This window comes from Grammomys surdaster, unplaced genomic scaffold (assembly GCF_004785775.1).
Source record: "Grammomys surdaster isolate TR1022 unplaced genomic scaffold, NIH_TR_1.0 126036, whole genome shotgun sequence".
NCBI classification, from domain to species: Eukaryota; Metazoa; Chordata; class Mammalia; order Rodentia; family Muridae; genus Grammomys; species Grammomys surdaster.
Genome location: NW_021620849.1, coordinates 5,391,360 through 5,406,841, shown reverse-complemented (window position 1 = coordinate 5,406,841; position 15,482 = coordinate 5,391,360).

The window sequence follows — 15,482 nt, the reverse complement described above, 5'->3', positions numbered from 1 at the left end:
TTACTGAAACCTCTCATGACATAGCTGACTACAGGATAGGCTTTTGTTTGTCCACGAAAGTCACCTTTTGACCTTCATTTTCTTCTTACAGAAGGCTATGCATCACACACCTATCCTTGACCAAAGGAGTACACGAAAGAAGTAAAACCGAAGCAAACTAAGATTTTATAATTATTTCAAAGTGAATAAGTAAACTGTAGCTGGGGAGGTAGCTCAGTTGGTAAAATGCTTGCCAAACAAGCATGAGAAAGTGGGTTCAAGCCTGACACCCACACAATAAGACAGGAGATGTCGGGTACACCTGTAATTCCAGCACTGTGGAAATGAAGACAGGATTCTTGAGGCTGTCTGGCCAGCCATTCCAGCTGTACCAGCTCACTCCAGGCTCAGTGAAAAACTATTTAAAAAAAATAAGGTGGTGAATGATTGAGTCAGATACCCAACATCAACCACACATACACACACACACACACACACACACACACACACAAGTGGTACAATATATATGGTATCTAATGTCTAAAGCTCTGCAGTACGAAAGCGTGGGTGCTAGCATCTCCCAGACATGATTCCCATCCTGGATCTAAAACCTTCTAAAGTTATACAAGCCATGATCCCTCAAAGAATCCCAAGGTAGACTCCCATCTTTCTAGAACTTTCTGCAAGATATGACTTTATCCATTTTTTTAAAGTTTATTTTTTAACACTTACCATGATTTGCCTCTAGCTTTTCATGTTTCATGGTTTTCAATCTTATTCTAATAGTTAAAATTTTCATGTTGAAATGATCTACCCACAACAATGAAATGAAGCCACCATGATGGGCTTTGGCGAAGTGTAAGGGTCAAATGCACAAAGAAAACTTGATGTATATATGTGTGGGTTTACCAGAGAAGAATGATGCCTGAAAATTGGTATTCCATCCATGGGAATAAAAAGCTCTCAAGATCTCAGAGTTAGAGAGAGGTCTTACATTGATTCTTGAGTTCCTTTGGCCTTGTTCCCAACAAAAAGTATTCAGAATATGCCAGAAGACGGGCAGCAGTGGGGATTTATTACTGGCACAGTAAGCCAAGAATAATAAAATAAAGGCAACGGATTAAGCGTTTGCTGTGAGCCAGGCCCTGTGCTAAGTGCTTTCCCCAGATTATTTCTCTGAAGTCTTGTAATAATCTCAAGGGATAGGCAATATGCTTCCTCCTCCATAAAAATAGAAAAAGAGGTTTACCCAGGGTCACCAAGCTAGCCCAATGGAAGATCCAGCACCCTTTTCATTTTCTTTGTGATAAAAACATCTCTTTATGAACCCATCTCTCTCTGCCCACTCATAAAAATCCTGCTCCATGGGGCCTCAGATATTATACCATTTTTCAAACATCTAAAGCCTGTTAAAAGCAAGGACGTTCCTAGCCCTAGAGAAGGGATGAGTATAGAGGAACTTAAAGTATGGAGGAAAACCAAGGCCTGATGTCAATGGGAAAATTCAAAACTAGATGAAGGAAGAAAAGGCCAGTGGAATGGGACAAGGGCAGCTGTGACCCAGGGAGTGAAAGGACCCTAAGCATAACCCCCTGAAAATGGTGGGTTGGTATCCCAGGACATCATCCAAGAGTCTTGCAAGAAGCCAGCAGTTGAAATGCATGCGAAAAGTCTGAAAGTCAATGGAGGATGCCTAGGAGTTATGTGAAAAATGCCTTATTTCGTCAGATGTTCAAGACTTAGAAAATAATATGCCTTCTGAGTTTGGTAATCCCTGGCATTATATTGGAGAGAAAGAGCATCTAACCCCTTGGAAATTGCACCTTCATCTATCAAAAGATGATTACACTCATAGCTTCAGCACTTTTTATTTTATTATTATTTTTTGGATGATTCAGTACATTCTATAGATTAAGTAGCTAATGTTTAAATGCTGTTATCATGCAGTAAGTACATAATAATATTAATATTGAGGGGGTTCACTGTTGTTTATCTGAAGGGGAATATGGAAAAGACCAGGTATCTTACATAAAATAGAAATTAGCAGAGGCCTAGAAGAAGATGATTAGTTACTTAATCTAGAGTAGCAGGCCTACAGCCAGTCTTGCTGTGACCAAGAGATTGTGAGGAACAAAGAGGCTTGAGGACTTCATAACCCAGCATTCAGATGCCTGGTTTTCAAACCCAGGTCTTCCTCTCCATAATTAAGAGTCTCTTCTCCATGGTCCAGCTCCTGCTCCTCTCCATGGTGAGATTGGCGTGAGCAGCTCTCTTGTCTATCTGGTTCATGCATGTATTCTGGGTGATGTCTCTCTTACAACTGGGCTTCTTTAATTTTTTTCTATTTTGTTTGAATAGATCCCACCTAGTAAGAATCTTCACCAGCAGTGTGATCCTGGGTGCAGTCCATGTGCGTAGCTGTTAGGACTGGAGTGACCTCTGTTTACAAACATGGGGAGTTAGGTCCTGAGGTGAGCAAGAACTAGTCAGAGGTCATAAAGATGATTACTAGTGAACCCTGGAGCAGAACACAAATAACCTGACTTCTAGAAGACCTCTCGAGACACTGGGATACATCAAAGGACAAAGGCTACGCTTTCTTTTAAAGATAACAATGAAGTCAGTAAGAAAGCCAAGTTGATGTCAGCATGAGTTTCTCTGACAGCAAGTGTAGCCTCTGTCCATGAGTGACAGAACCCATAGAGTAAGTAGACTCCTACAGCCCTGGCAGCTGAGTACACTTAGCTCTCTGATACAAGGAGCCCATTGACAGGGACTCTGCTGCTCTTTGTCATTCTCACACATTAATATAGCTGGCAGTGTTATACTGTCTGTTTGAAAATATTGGCTGGAGTATATGGAGCTTCCTTGGTTTGGATTTGCAGAATTTCCTCTGGCTCTTTCAAATTAACTTCAACAAAGTACAATAGATATTTAAAAATGAATACCGAGACAGAAAACAGCAAGAGAAGCTAAGAACATAAGGTAGACCATCCATCTACCCCTTGCTTATCCACAGTTTCTGTCACTCTCTGCTGGAATAGCTTCAATCAGTATAGGGTTTACAGGCTGGCAACACCAGGCTACCTGGACACCAGTTATGGATACAGAGATCCCTCCATATCACTTGAATCACAAACAGGCCCGGGAATCTGTGGGTTCACTAGCCATAAGGGATTCCTGGGCATTCTCAGTAAAAACTGAGGCTGCTGTAGAAGAGAACACAAGGGAATCCCAGATAAATGATTAGACATGAAGACAATCCCGCTCCTGGCTAAGATGGAAACAGGGCATGAGAAGACTTCTTCACCATTTTCTCCATTCACAGTTATCCCTGGGGTAAAAACAGACATTACCTTCCCTGAATCTCCAGCCCCAACAAAAAGATGAAAATAGAAGACTAGGCAGGCATTGTGCTTTATTTGCAAATCACCTTTTATGGCAGGCAAGCTTTTAAATTTGTTCATAGTTGTGTTGTATCCATTCATCCTCAGTTCTTTGGAAGTGAGCTTACTCTAGCTATTTCTTCATGCTGAATACTAAACACAACTGAGGATGTCCTTACAGAGTGAGGTTAGCAAGGCTGGAATACTCATCACAATCCCACACTTCCCAGTAAATCATTAGCAGATTGCTAACATCAAAGGCAAGAGGAAAATCCAGTGGTTGCAGATAAAACATATAAGCCATTTGTACCAAGTGAGAAACTCAGTCAATACCAAGTCTCTAAAACACTCAGTAATTCTGCCCCCCACCCAAAAAAATAAAATAAAATAAACAAAACCCCCAGGAATGGTTCATTGCAATCTCAACTCAAATAATTGTTACCATTTTCCCATTATCCATCATTTTTCTGTAGCATTAAAATGTCATTAAAACTCGTCCAAGTTCTACAGAATCTCAGCACTCCATCTGCTAATCATGGACAGGTCACAAGCTTCCTCGAAGAAGCAAAGCAAGAGCTTTCAGCACGGGAGAAAGGAGGAGTAGCCTGGTGCTTTGCATGGGTCATGAAGATTCCCATGGGTCTCTCTCAGTCCCATGTCGCTTTTGAAAGATCTTGCAGCAAACGATTATATAGGTCTATGCAGTGATGCGGGATAGTCCGTGGTATATGTGTACAGGTGTGGAGAGGCCAGAGCTCAATCTCTGTCATGGTTCCTTGGGAGTTTTCCACCTTATTCTTTGAGGCAGGATCTCTTCCTGAATATGCAGCTCACTGATTGGGCTAGCCAGCAAGCCCAGGGATCCTTCTGTCTCTGCTTCACTAACTCTGTGATTACAAACATGAAAACTATTGCATTTAGCTTTTTACAGGATTGCTAATGATTGTCAACTGAGCTGTCTCCTCAGCCCCAGGACTATGAAATTTGTAAAAGCACTGAGGAAGCTGCTGTTAGCCTGATGTAGAGTTTCTCAGAAATCTCAGTGATTAGGGCCTGAGGGAGAGTTTCAGTGGATCAAGGCAAGAAATCAGTTCCCAGAAACCCACCTGTGTGTGTATAAGGAGAGAACCAGACATGTGCCCTGTCACATATACTTACACACACATCAGTCACATCAGAGGTCAGCTATTGCAGAAAGTTGATGACTTAGCTTCTCACGAGTCAGCAAAGGAAGGGAGGTATTGGAGCTGAGCTAACTGTCATGACTTCAGCTCCTTGCTGTGTAAAATAAAGCTGTAGAGGCTGGGGAAGCTGAGTGCTCACATAGGTGCCCACACACAGCAAGGGACAGAGCCGGGACTTTTCCTCAGCCAGGTAGAGGCTCCCTTACTACCTCCATGGAGACAGGCTCACATTGGAGATATTTAGTTTGGGGCCAGAGCTCACCATTACCTCATTTTTTAGCTGCCCAAAAGGCAATTTTCCAGACAAATGAATCTGAGCACTATGGAGATGAAAATGTTTCCAAAATAGATTGTTCTCCTTGACTATCTCCCTAAACTAAGAATATTGAACAGGCAGAGCAATGGTCCCAGATAGGTCTACTTCCTGATACAGCTATATGTCATTTTCCATCCATGGGAGACTTTGCAGAGGTTATGGATCTAGAGAGGGGAAGTTATATTGAGTTATCTGTGTGGGCAAGATCTCACCACAGGAATTCTTAGAAGTGGGATGTAAGTAAGGCAGAATCTCAGAAAGGGATTGCAGTGGGAATCAGAAGTTGGGAGGTGTGGGTCAGAGTAGCTCCTAACTGAAATTTAAACTATGATTCACAATTTGCTAAGCAAGAAGGAAATTGTTTAAAAAAGAAAACATTAAAGGAAACAGAAACAGTATAAATGTAGGTCTGAATATTGGAAAGCGTGAGATGGATTCAAGAATTGCATCTGGTGGCCAATATGACAGTGTGGAAAAGGGACAAAGGGCCAGACAAAACACTACCGCTGGGTCATACAGCCTTATAAATCACACTCACAAACGGGATGCATGCTGAGGCAAACAGTAAGCCCAGGACTAGAGTTCATAGGAGCCTGGGGCGGAGGTCGTTTTCACACAACTGTGTGTGGAGGATGAAGATGAGAGGTGAGTGATCCATCCAGAACACAGGGTTGGGGACTTAAGTACCTTGAAGCGGCAGGGCGGGAATAAGGGGACAAACTTTAGGAGAGTCTGGACAACTATCGGTAGACCCGTCCGCTGACGAGACACTGCAAGTGGAAACAAAGATGGAGTCAACTGTGTTGTATGCATGACTCTACCTTGAATTTTTGAAGAAAGTAATCCATTTTCAATTAGAAGGAAGATGGAGTCATTTCAAATAGAAGCAATAAGTCAAAAGACTGAGTTATTTGAGACAGAGAACAGCCAGCTGCAAGTCTAATGCACTTAAAATTGGAAAACCCCTCTGAACGGTAGTTCATATCTGTCATTCGGTAGCTCATAAGACACATTAAAACATGTCTTAACAAAATCTTCCAGTTTTGTAAACTATGTGAAAACAACTAGAATATTTTAGACATGTAGAGATCCCTGGAAAATGCAAACTGAAACAGAATGGAGGCTTCAAATGAATATAAAAAATGAACTTAAAATGTGCATCTTCCTTAAGGAAAAGAGATCATGACACAACATCAAGCAAAAGAAAAAGTGATTGTTTCAGATACATTCCAATTCCTAGGTGAAAAAAATACACCATAAAACAGGTAATCGTGTACTGAAGACAGGTGCTATTAGATATGCAAATGAGGTAACAAAGGTAGACTCAGAATGGAAGGGAAGCAGACGTCTTGTATCAGATATAGAATAAGTCAAGAGAAAACAAGAAAACTGTGTGATAGAATTTTAAGTTGTATTTATAGAAAATAATAAGCTTTACAAGGCACAATCTATTCATCCCTTTCAAATAAACATAGAACGTTTATTAAAAAAATTACCTTCCCGGGCAAAATGAAAACTATAATAAATCCCCTGAAGTAAAAAGTATTCGAGATTCTTCTCTACCCAAAATGAAACAAAATTAATAATTACCATTTTGAGGGCAACCTCTTGGAAAAAAATCTCTAGGAGACAACATAAATTGCAAGGACAGGGTGTTGGGATATAGGAACAGAGACCTGTTGCAGAGGGTACATATTAGAAATAAACTCAGAAAATCTACAGTCTAAATAAACATCATCTAAAAGAAGGGACTTTAAAGTCACTGAACCAAGATCAAACACTGAAGTGAAAACATGAAACCCAAGTCAAGGTTTACTGTCTGTCTTTATGACCGGTGAATGGCTCATCCAGTATTCATCCAGTATTCTTATCCAACACACACACACACACACACACACACAACACACACACACAAATATGCCGAGGAGGGAAGGAGTCTTATTTTTACCTAGTTGGTTAAAAACATGCCTTCTTTACATGTCACCAATGCACATTAGAACAGAAAAGCACCCCCAAAATGTTACACTTGAAAGACTTTTTGCTTCCTTGGAAGTGTGATGACATCTTTTTACCACGAAGCTAAGACAATTTCATAGAGATCAATTTGTCATTATGTATACAGAGGCAGAGGCTAATTGATGATCAATTTGCCTTTATGGGTACAGAGACAGAGGCTAATTGACAAGCTGATGTTGGAATAAGTCTTCTAAGTAAACATCCTGGGCATGTGTAAGCAACCTGCTAAGAGGGTTGCCGTGTGAATTACTTTGATGATGAGTGTTGGGAGCTTACAAAGAAGCAGCAATCACAGATCAATGGCTGATGTCACTCCTGCAGGGACATCTAGTCTGGTCACTTAAACTTGATGAGAGTGCTGGTCAGCTGACAAAGGCAGCTTATAAACACAATGCAAAACGAATAGAAATAAAAATACATAATGACTATTTTTTTTATGAAATTACCTCTACCACTTAAAAAGAAGTGGGCTGGTGGGGTAGCTCACGCTTTTATGATCCCAGCAACTTAGGAGGCAAGGGTAAGAGTGTCAGGAGTTCAAGGCCATCCTTGGCTCCATAGTAAATCTGAGACTCTTTGACGTAAATGATCCCTTCGATGTCTAATGTATCATGATTCTTCTATAAATTCAAATTGATAAAGCTCATTTCAGGTATATACTATAAATTCAGATCTAGGTCTTTACACTTGGAGAATGACTGCTTTATGAAGATCACGGTGGCTGAGATCAGATCAAAGTGCAGGGACTGGTTCAGATGCTCTAAGTTTGCAGGATCTCAGCTTGTACTAAAGCCATTTTCATCTCAAGCAAATGACAACGTGAAGAGGGCAATCCATTTAACCACCAAGCCACTGAACCGCCTACACTAAAGAAATCTGGAATTTTATTTTGCTGATAAATTCAAGGTAAGACGTGAGTTCTGAGTGTGTCGTGTCAGCATCTTAATTAGTCTGATTATTCTGTTCTTCATCTTTCAGGTTGATTTGTCTTAATTCAGCTAATAAGTAATTATTGAGGCAGTATGTGGTATATTAACTTGGCAAATTTCTTAGGTATCTTTCCCTTTCCAAAATTGTTTCTTATCTTTCTTTAAGAAAAAAAAAAAAAAAGAACTTCTAAAGATGGCCACTGGAGCTCCTTAAATGTTAAACACATTTTATTTTGTTTGCTTTCATTCTTTTCCCGTTTTGCCTTTCCCTTAGGTCTTAGCCTGATTCCTGTCTAAGTTCCCAGTGTTTCAGTTTCCCGTTCTCCAGTGAAAACGTTCCCAGGAATACACTAGGTTCAGAGTGAATCATTATGCATCTCAGGTGGATGCATTGTTTTCTGTAGGCTGTTTCTTTGTGGAAGACTCAAGTAAGGAGGTCTAAGTCCCTTTTTAACCTCAATGTGTAAGTCTTTGCTCATCACCTCAACTTTCTCAACAATTATTTATTACACAAAAGGAAGGTGGCGAAGGAGGGAGTCTGTTTGGACAGCAAGCTAAAGATACTTTTGAAAACCAAACACATAACACAATGGGCAAAGTATCCAGGTAAGGAAGGGGACAAGTGGCAGCATCCCTGACCCAGACCACAGGAGCAGCTGTGGTCTAGCTTCAGCCAACACTCCAATGTTGATTTCATTTTCTCCAGAAACATGCAAAATTGAGTTTTTATGTAAAGTTGCCACGTTATTAAATGTTGACTGCTGAGTCTATATTTTACACGTATACGAGCATTCCTAAGTGTACAAGTTTACACATGTGCGTGGGTGTGCATACGTGTTTGGAGGCCACAGGTTAACCTTGGCTGTTGTTCCCCATGACATTGACCACTCTGCATGTTAAGTCAGGGTGTCTCACAGGCTTGATACTCACCAGTAGGCTGGGCTGCTTGTCAAGCTAACCCCAAGGATCCTCATGTGTCTACCTCTCCAACATTACGATTGTAAGCTCGACTCAGGAGCTTTTTTTATTTGTTTCTTTCTTTGTTTGTTTGTTTTTCTTTGCTTTGCTTTTTGCAGGGAGAATGGGGTGAGAGGTGGTGCTTTTTTTTCCTTAAATTGAATTCAAGTCTTCTTGTTTATGCAGCTAGCACTTACCAACTGAGCTGTGCTCACAGACCTGCTAGTCTATATTTTAATATGGTATAAGCCAGGCATGATGGTCTCCTCCAGCCCCAAAGCAGCCTGTAGCACTTATGGTTGTTGCTTCCTAGCCAGAAGAAAGTGAGGCCCACTCTTGCCCCCAAGCATCTGCACATGTGGACTCACCGAAGCTTCATTCACACACAGTGGGAAACCCCTCGTCATACAAATAACAAGCGCACACAAGACACCAACTGTCAGCAGAACAGGTGCTTCTCCCTCAGATGCGACCCAAGCACAGGCTCCTACCCCATCCCCTACGCTCTTACACCCTAAGGAACTGTCACATGGCATGTCGTCTTTTGTGGAGGACTTCACCAGACATCTTGCTCTGTGACTCAACCCCAAGCTGGAACTAACCCTCTTGGGTCCCTTCTCAGGCCATACATGGCACTGGCAGCTCTCTTTCTGTGATGACTTACTTTAAAGTCCAACATTCTCAACAGATGGGCACACTGACACCAAAACCAAACAGCTTTTTCTTTTCTGAACTCCCAGCATTGAGTTTAAGACCTGTTTCATACATAGTTTGAATACCATTAAATTGGCCAAGTAGAAACACAGAACCCACATGGACTACATTTTGGGACCTATTTAAAAATGCTGCTTTTATCATTTTCTAGGAATATTAAGTCCTCAGACCAGGAGATGGCTACTGTAGTCATATCCCAAGAGAAGAGACAAGCCCTGGCCCCAGAAAGGATTTGTAGGAGAGCACCAGGTTACACAGAAAGTACAGTATGAAAAAATTTTAGGCCAGGGCTCTAGTGTGGTTACCACAGGAACTGAGAGTAGTGTATGCAAGGGGCTGATGCTTTGGGTCAGTCCATCTGGGCTTTGGAGCCTTGGAGGAGGAAGGTAGCTCCATCTGCCTGGTGCCTGGTTCTGGGGAACTAGGGCAGGCAGTAGCTAGAGAGTAAGAGCTCCATCAGAAGGTGCCTGGATACTGGTTCTGGATTGCCTACTTAGCACATGAGAGGAGATGCTTGCTGCCTCAAGGAACTAGTTTATTCTGAGAAGGGAAATCTTCCCAGGGTCCCAGCAAGGCAGGCCCTAACATACAAAACACATCAAACGAACAGAATGAAAAGGCATGATGGGGCTGGGGATGTACCTCAGTTGGCAGAATGTTTGCCCAGCATGTACAAACCCCTGGGTCCAGTCCCTGGCAACACATAAACCAGCTGTAATGGTGCTTGCCAGAAACCACAGTACTTACGAAGTTTAGGAATTCAAAGCCATCCTTTGCTAATAATGAGTTTCAGGCCAGCCTAGTACATGAAACCCCGACTCAAACTCAAATAAATAAATGGTCAATATATAGTGCATATCCACAGACCCAAGAATATATAGGCAGCAAATATTAGACTCAATGGGCTTTTAAAAAGAGAACACAAAGAGGGGTGGTTATGTATATAATCATGTAGGCAAGCCTGTTGATAGATAAGAGTTTCTGGGAGCCATTGCTTGACCAGAGGAGGAAAGAGTGGTTTTATAGAAAGGATGGAGTATACAGCAAGCACACATCTGACACCACAAAAGGAGAGGAACAGAAGGCAGAAGGGCTCCCTTCTTCTGGGCTGATGCCCCAGAAGAGATGACATGACCAATGTCCTCCACAGACGTACTGTGTACTGGGCTCCTTTTTCTTCAAAAACACAGGAAAGGAGTTACACAGTTTTGATTCCCCCAGCTTATGGAGCCTCTCGAGCAGGTCAGGCTGGTAGACTCTGGACCATCTCTGCCTCAGAGCTTCAGCAACACTCATACATTTTCAGTGACTGTCACCACAGTGACCCAGACATGACACCAGCCCCACCTCTAATTTCCACAGACCCCAACAGGCGACAACAGCTGTTGCACACAAGCACAAGTCAGCACGGCGAAGGATTTGTGAAGAGACAGATGACCTGCCCTCACAGAAGCAACCAGAAATCTGCTGCTGACTGACAGCTTTGCTACCCAGTCCTGCCCTGCCCTTCACCTCTGAACAACTAGTGTTCAGACACATGCACACAGGAACCACGATGCCTTAGCAAGTTCTTGGTTACACGAAAATGATTCCTGAGCTTTTTACACGGAGCCTCCTCACATTTTACTTTTTTTCTTTGTTTTGTTTCCTCTCTGTTTTGTGACAGAATCTCCTGTAACACAAAAGACCTGGCCTAGAACTCCTAATCCTCCTGCCTCAGCCTCCCTGATGCTGGAATTAAAGGTGTTTCCACCACACCTAGTTGCATGTCTTTTTCCTAATCCCCTTTCTCAGTCTACACCAATCCTCCCCTCCACCCAGAAGGAGGCTCCAAAAAACTCAAGCACCCTCTCATCTCTCTTGTTCCCTTCGTGGATTGAGCCTCTATTCATTCATACCTACTGTCAATGTCCCCTTGCCAGCAACCCTCCCCAGACACGCTTTCTCTTTACGGGGGAGGACTACGGCCTGACAACAAGTAGCAACAAGTCCTTTCTAACAAGTAGCAGTTGCTAAGGCTAAATAGAGGGGTCTGGGTCCACAAAGGGACCAAGAGGAAACTGAGTTTCCTAAGCTCTGTCTTAATGCCCCTACAGCACAATAAGTGAAAACAAACTGATTAAGTATGCATCTTTTCCTCTCTCATTGATGCTGAGGTACTAGCCCGTGTAGTGATAAGGATCAGAAGTCATTTCTACCAATGTTCCTTCAGTTTCCTTAGGTCTGCTACACCTAAGCAGAGGCAGCTGCCTAAGCCTCACTTACAGAAAGGAAGACAGGGACTTACATTGAATTTGGCTCTTTTTCTTTTCTTTTCTTTTCTTTTCTTTTCTTTTTTTTTTCACTTTTTTAGGGAAATGAAAATAGTATTTTAAAAAAACTCAACATTAGACATTGGCTGATCAGAAAAACATCATCTCAACAACCTTGGGCCCAACTCATAACCCCAGCGGCAGCTCCAACTTTGGGGACTAGGGAAGAGATGTGTCCATGTGAAGACTGTCCCACATCACACTTGACACTGAGCAAAGTCTCTGTGCTCAGGGACTCACCAGCTGGCCAGATTCAGTTATTCTAATCTTTATTCGAGCTAATATAATGTGGTGTTACCTGTATGATCCCACCATGTCTCAGCATAGGGGAGACCATGATGCCATGTTTTAACTCATTGTGGATCTAAAATGTGAGGTGAAATAGCCAATTACATTTCGGTCTCCGTGTGCAATGGCAGGCATGTTCAATATCCGGCTAAGAGTTAATCAAGACAGAAAAGACCAGTAATTTCCCCCAAGAAGGACAGAAGCACACAGCCCACTTAAATTAGGAGTTGTTTGTGTGGAGGCCATAGAAGCTTGGTAATTATTTTTAGGAGTAAATAACTGTGTTTAAAGTAAAGTGTTCTGCTGATGAAAGGGGGTAAAAAACAAAAGACAGAGAGTAAGACAATGAAGAGAAAAAAAAAGTATTTGTCTCTGAAATTTTGGTACAGTGTTTATACTTCTGATGGGGTCAGGGCTTGAGAACAAAATTGGTCTAGCCAGTAGATAAAAGGTGTTTTCAGTGGGAAACAGTGAGTCAGACTCAGACAGGTGAACAGGGGGACAGGTAGACATGAGCAAGTTGCACCAACAGACGAAGACCAAGCTGAGTTGAAGTTCCAGGGACAGTCTGGGAGTCTCTGCTTGTCATCTTGGACACTGGTCTTTGACCCAGCTATCTGATAATAAGTTGGTGTAGGGGCATGGCATCACAATGGCATGGTATAGATCATTCTAGGTGGTTCAGGTGCCAGTCACATCCATCGCATGGTCTGCTGTGTCTGATAAGTTACTCTGCCTAGTTTCTCTGGCATGATTTTAATACACTCATGGGCTCCCATACTCTCAGTTCAACCTGATAAACTTATAGGGTAGCTCCCTTTTGAGTCCTGGGCATAAGTCATTGTTGGTCTGTGCTTGCTGAGTAGCTCCTGACAGATGATGCAGATACTGCGTCCTCCCAGGAGCTAAAGCCATCGTTCTCCCTCAACACTGAATCAAAAGCTGCTTGAAAATGAAGTCTCCTAAGGCAAGGACCAGCCTGAAAAATCACTGTTTTATGCATACCCCGATCTCCACAGTCATGCTGGCAATAAGTAAGGGCTCCGTAATTTATTTTCTCAGGCTTTTGTATAACTAGCATTCACCATGAAGGGCTAGAAAGTGGAAAGACAGATGCCCTGGGAGAGGTTATGGAAACAGTGGGAGACAAGTCTGGGCATGACCAGACACCTCCATGGCATTTCTTATAATCTGTGTTTTCATAAGACAAGAGTGAGTGTTCTAAAGGTTCGAATCCAGCCTGTAGCATGGAGGTGGAGGTAGAGATTATATGAAGATTAGGAGGTCTCTTTACAAGACAGCTTCTTAGAGCCTTCCCTGTACCGTCTGTGCATCTCCAAGACAGAGGAATAAGTGCACCTTCTGCCAACCATGTGATGAAGGGATCCTTTCTTCTTCATGGAATATCTCAAAAGACTAAAGCACTAACAGGTGCCTCTTGGAAGTGCAAGGGAGAGCTGAGAGTACCCATTGCACACCCCACATGCAATAATTAACCCTCATCAACTCCCTTGCCTGAACAGGCACACCTGGCCTCTGTGAGGCAGTGTTCTCTTCCCTCTACCATGACAGAGAGTCTCCCAAAGGCAGAGCCACTTCTGATTTATTTTAATAATCTCCACATTAGCAAGCAGAACATCTTGCATTCAGTAGATACCCATGTGTTTGGTAAAAAAAAAAAAAAAAAAGTCACATCTAACCCATTTCCATGTAAGAGCAACAAAGATCGATTATCTGTCCCTGTCCTCATCCCTAAAATCTCCAGCATTCTTTGGGTTGTTTTGGCAGTGGTGTGGAAAACCAGACAAGGCCTGGCTTTCCCTTAAGAATCAATTTGTTGAAAGCAGAAAGGGCAGAGAGAAAGAGGAAAGAAGCCCTAGACTAGGGCAGCTTTTATGACTGAAGGGGACATCCATTCCCCATGCTATTGAGACAAATAAAGAAAAAAGAAAAGCAAATGGTGACCAGATAGTGGAGATCCTGAAACTCACTGTAGTGATGTGAAACGGCACAATCAGAGGAGAGATGAGAGTGGTAGAGATCAATCAAAATGATAACTTCCAAAACACCAACAACACAGTAACCACAGCAGCCAGCAAATCCACTTCCCCATGTGTACCCCAAAGAATAAAAGCAGAGTATTGGAGGCACATTTGTCCACCACACTCCTCACATCATTCATAGTAGCCAACAGACGGAGGGGACCTGGAGACCTATTGAAGGATGGCTCGCTGGAGAAAGCATGGCCTACACAGTCAATGAAGCATTGGTCAGCCTGGGGAGGAGAGGAAATGTTGACACAAACTGCAACGCAGATGAGTCCCCAGGGACAGGACACTAAATAAATTAAGCCAACAGAAGAGAAAAGGTATGCACAGTTCCATACACACAAGGTGCCTAGAGTGGTCAGCTCCAAGCATCAGGCAATAGTGTGTGATTTCCACCATCTTCTAGGGGCAGGAAATAAAGTAGCATTGTTGTTTCAGGGGTATATAATTTCAGTACTTCAAGAGGAAAAAGCATCTGGGTGTTAGTTACATAACATCACTGAACTGTGCATTTAAAATGGACTGGTGCTAAATTTTATGTTATGCATATTTTATCACAAATTCTAAAAGAGAGGAATGTTAAAGACATACTAGCTAGAGCCCAGCACCTTATTAATTTTTCATTTTATTTGCATGTGTTTTGGGGGTGTCACAGTACATGTATAGAGGCAGAGGACGACTTGCAGAAGTTAGTTCTCACTTCTATCCTTCCTGCGGATGCTGAGGAGAGAGCTCAGGTCATCAGGCTTGGCAGCAAACAGTTTTACCTGGGAGCCCAGCATCTTACACATGGAGAAGCAGAGACTTAAGGATGTGTCACAAAGGTGTCAATCCTCGGGGGTTCAAATGCTTATCAAGGCTATAAGTCCAAACAGTCTTTCATTAGTGATATCATGAAGTTTTTCTAAGGAAATGCCAATTACCTGGATTCTCCACCTACTTGGAAATAAAATGGGACTAAGGGCATTTGAGGTGTCACTCCCGAGCTTCCTAGCCACACCTCCCTCTTACATCATCTGCTGCTATGTGGGACTTCCTACCCAGCTGGTGCCCAGGCCCTCTGGTAGGAAAGAGTCCCATAAATGTCCAGTCCTGAATGCATCAGTCTGTACCAAACCCACAAAGGATGATGCTCACAGCAGAGAAACTGCAATTTCCGTTTCTTGCCTGTTTGCTGGATATGTTTTCAGCATTCTTGGTGAGAGCTGAAATCAAAACCCTGACTTTTATCCAAATCTAGGATAAATCGACAGCAGCTGCTGACTTCCTAAGCCAAGGTGCAAGGCTGCAGTCCTGAAACGTGAGGAGGAACAAAGGCCAAGAGGCCAGAATGGCTTGCTCCTGTCTGTGAAA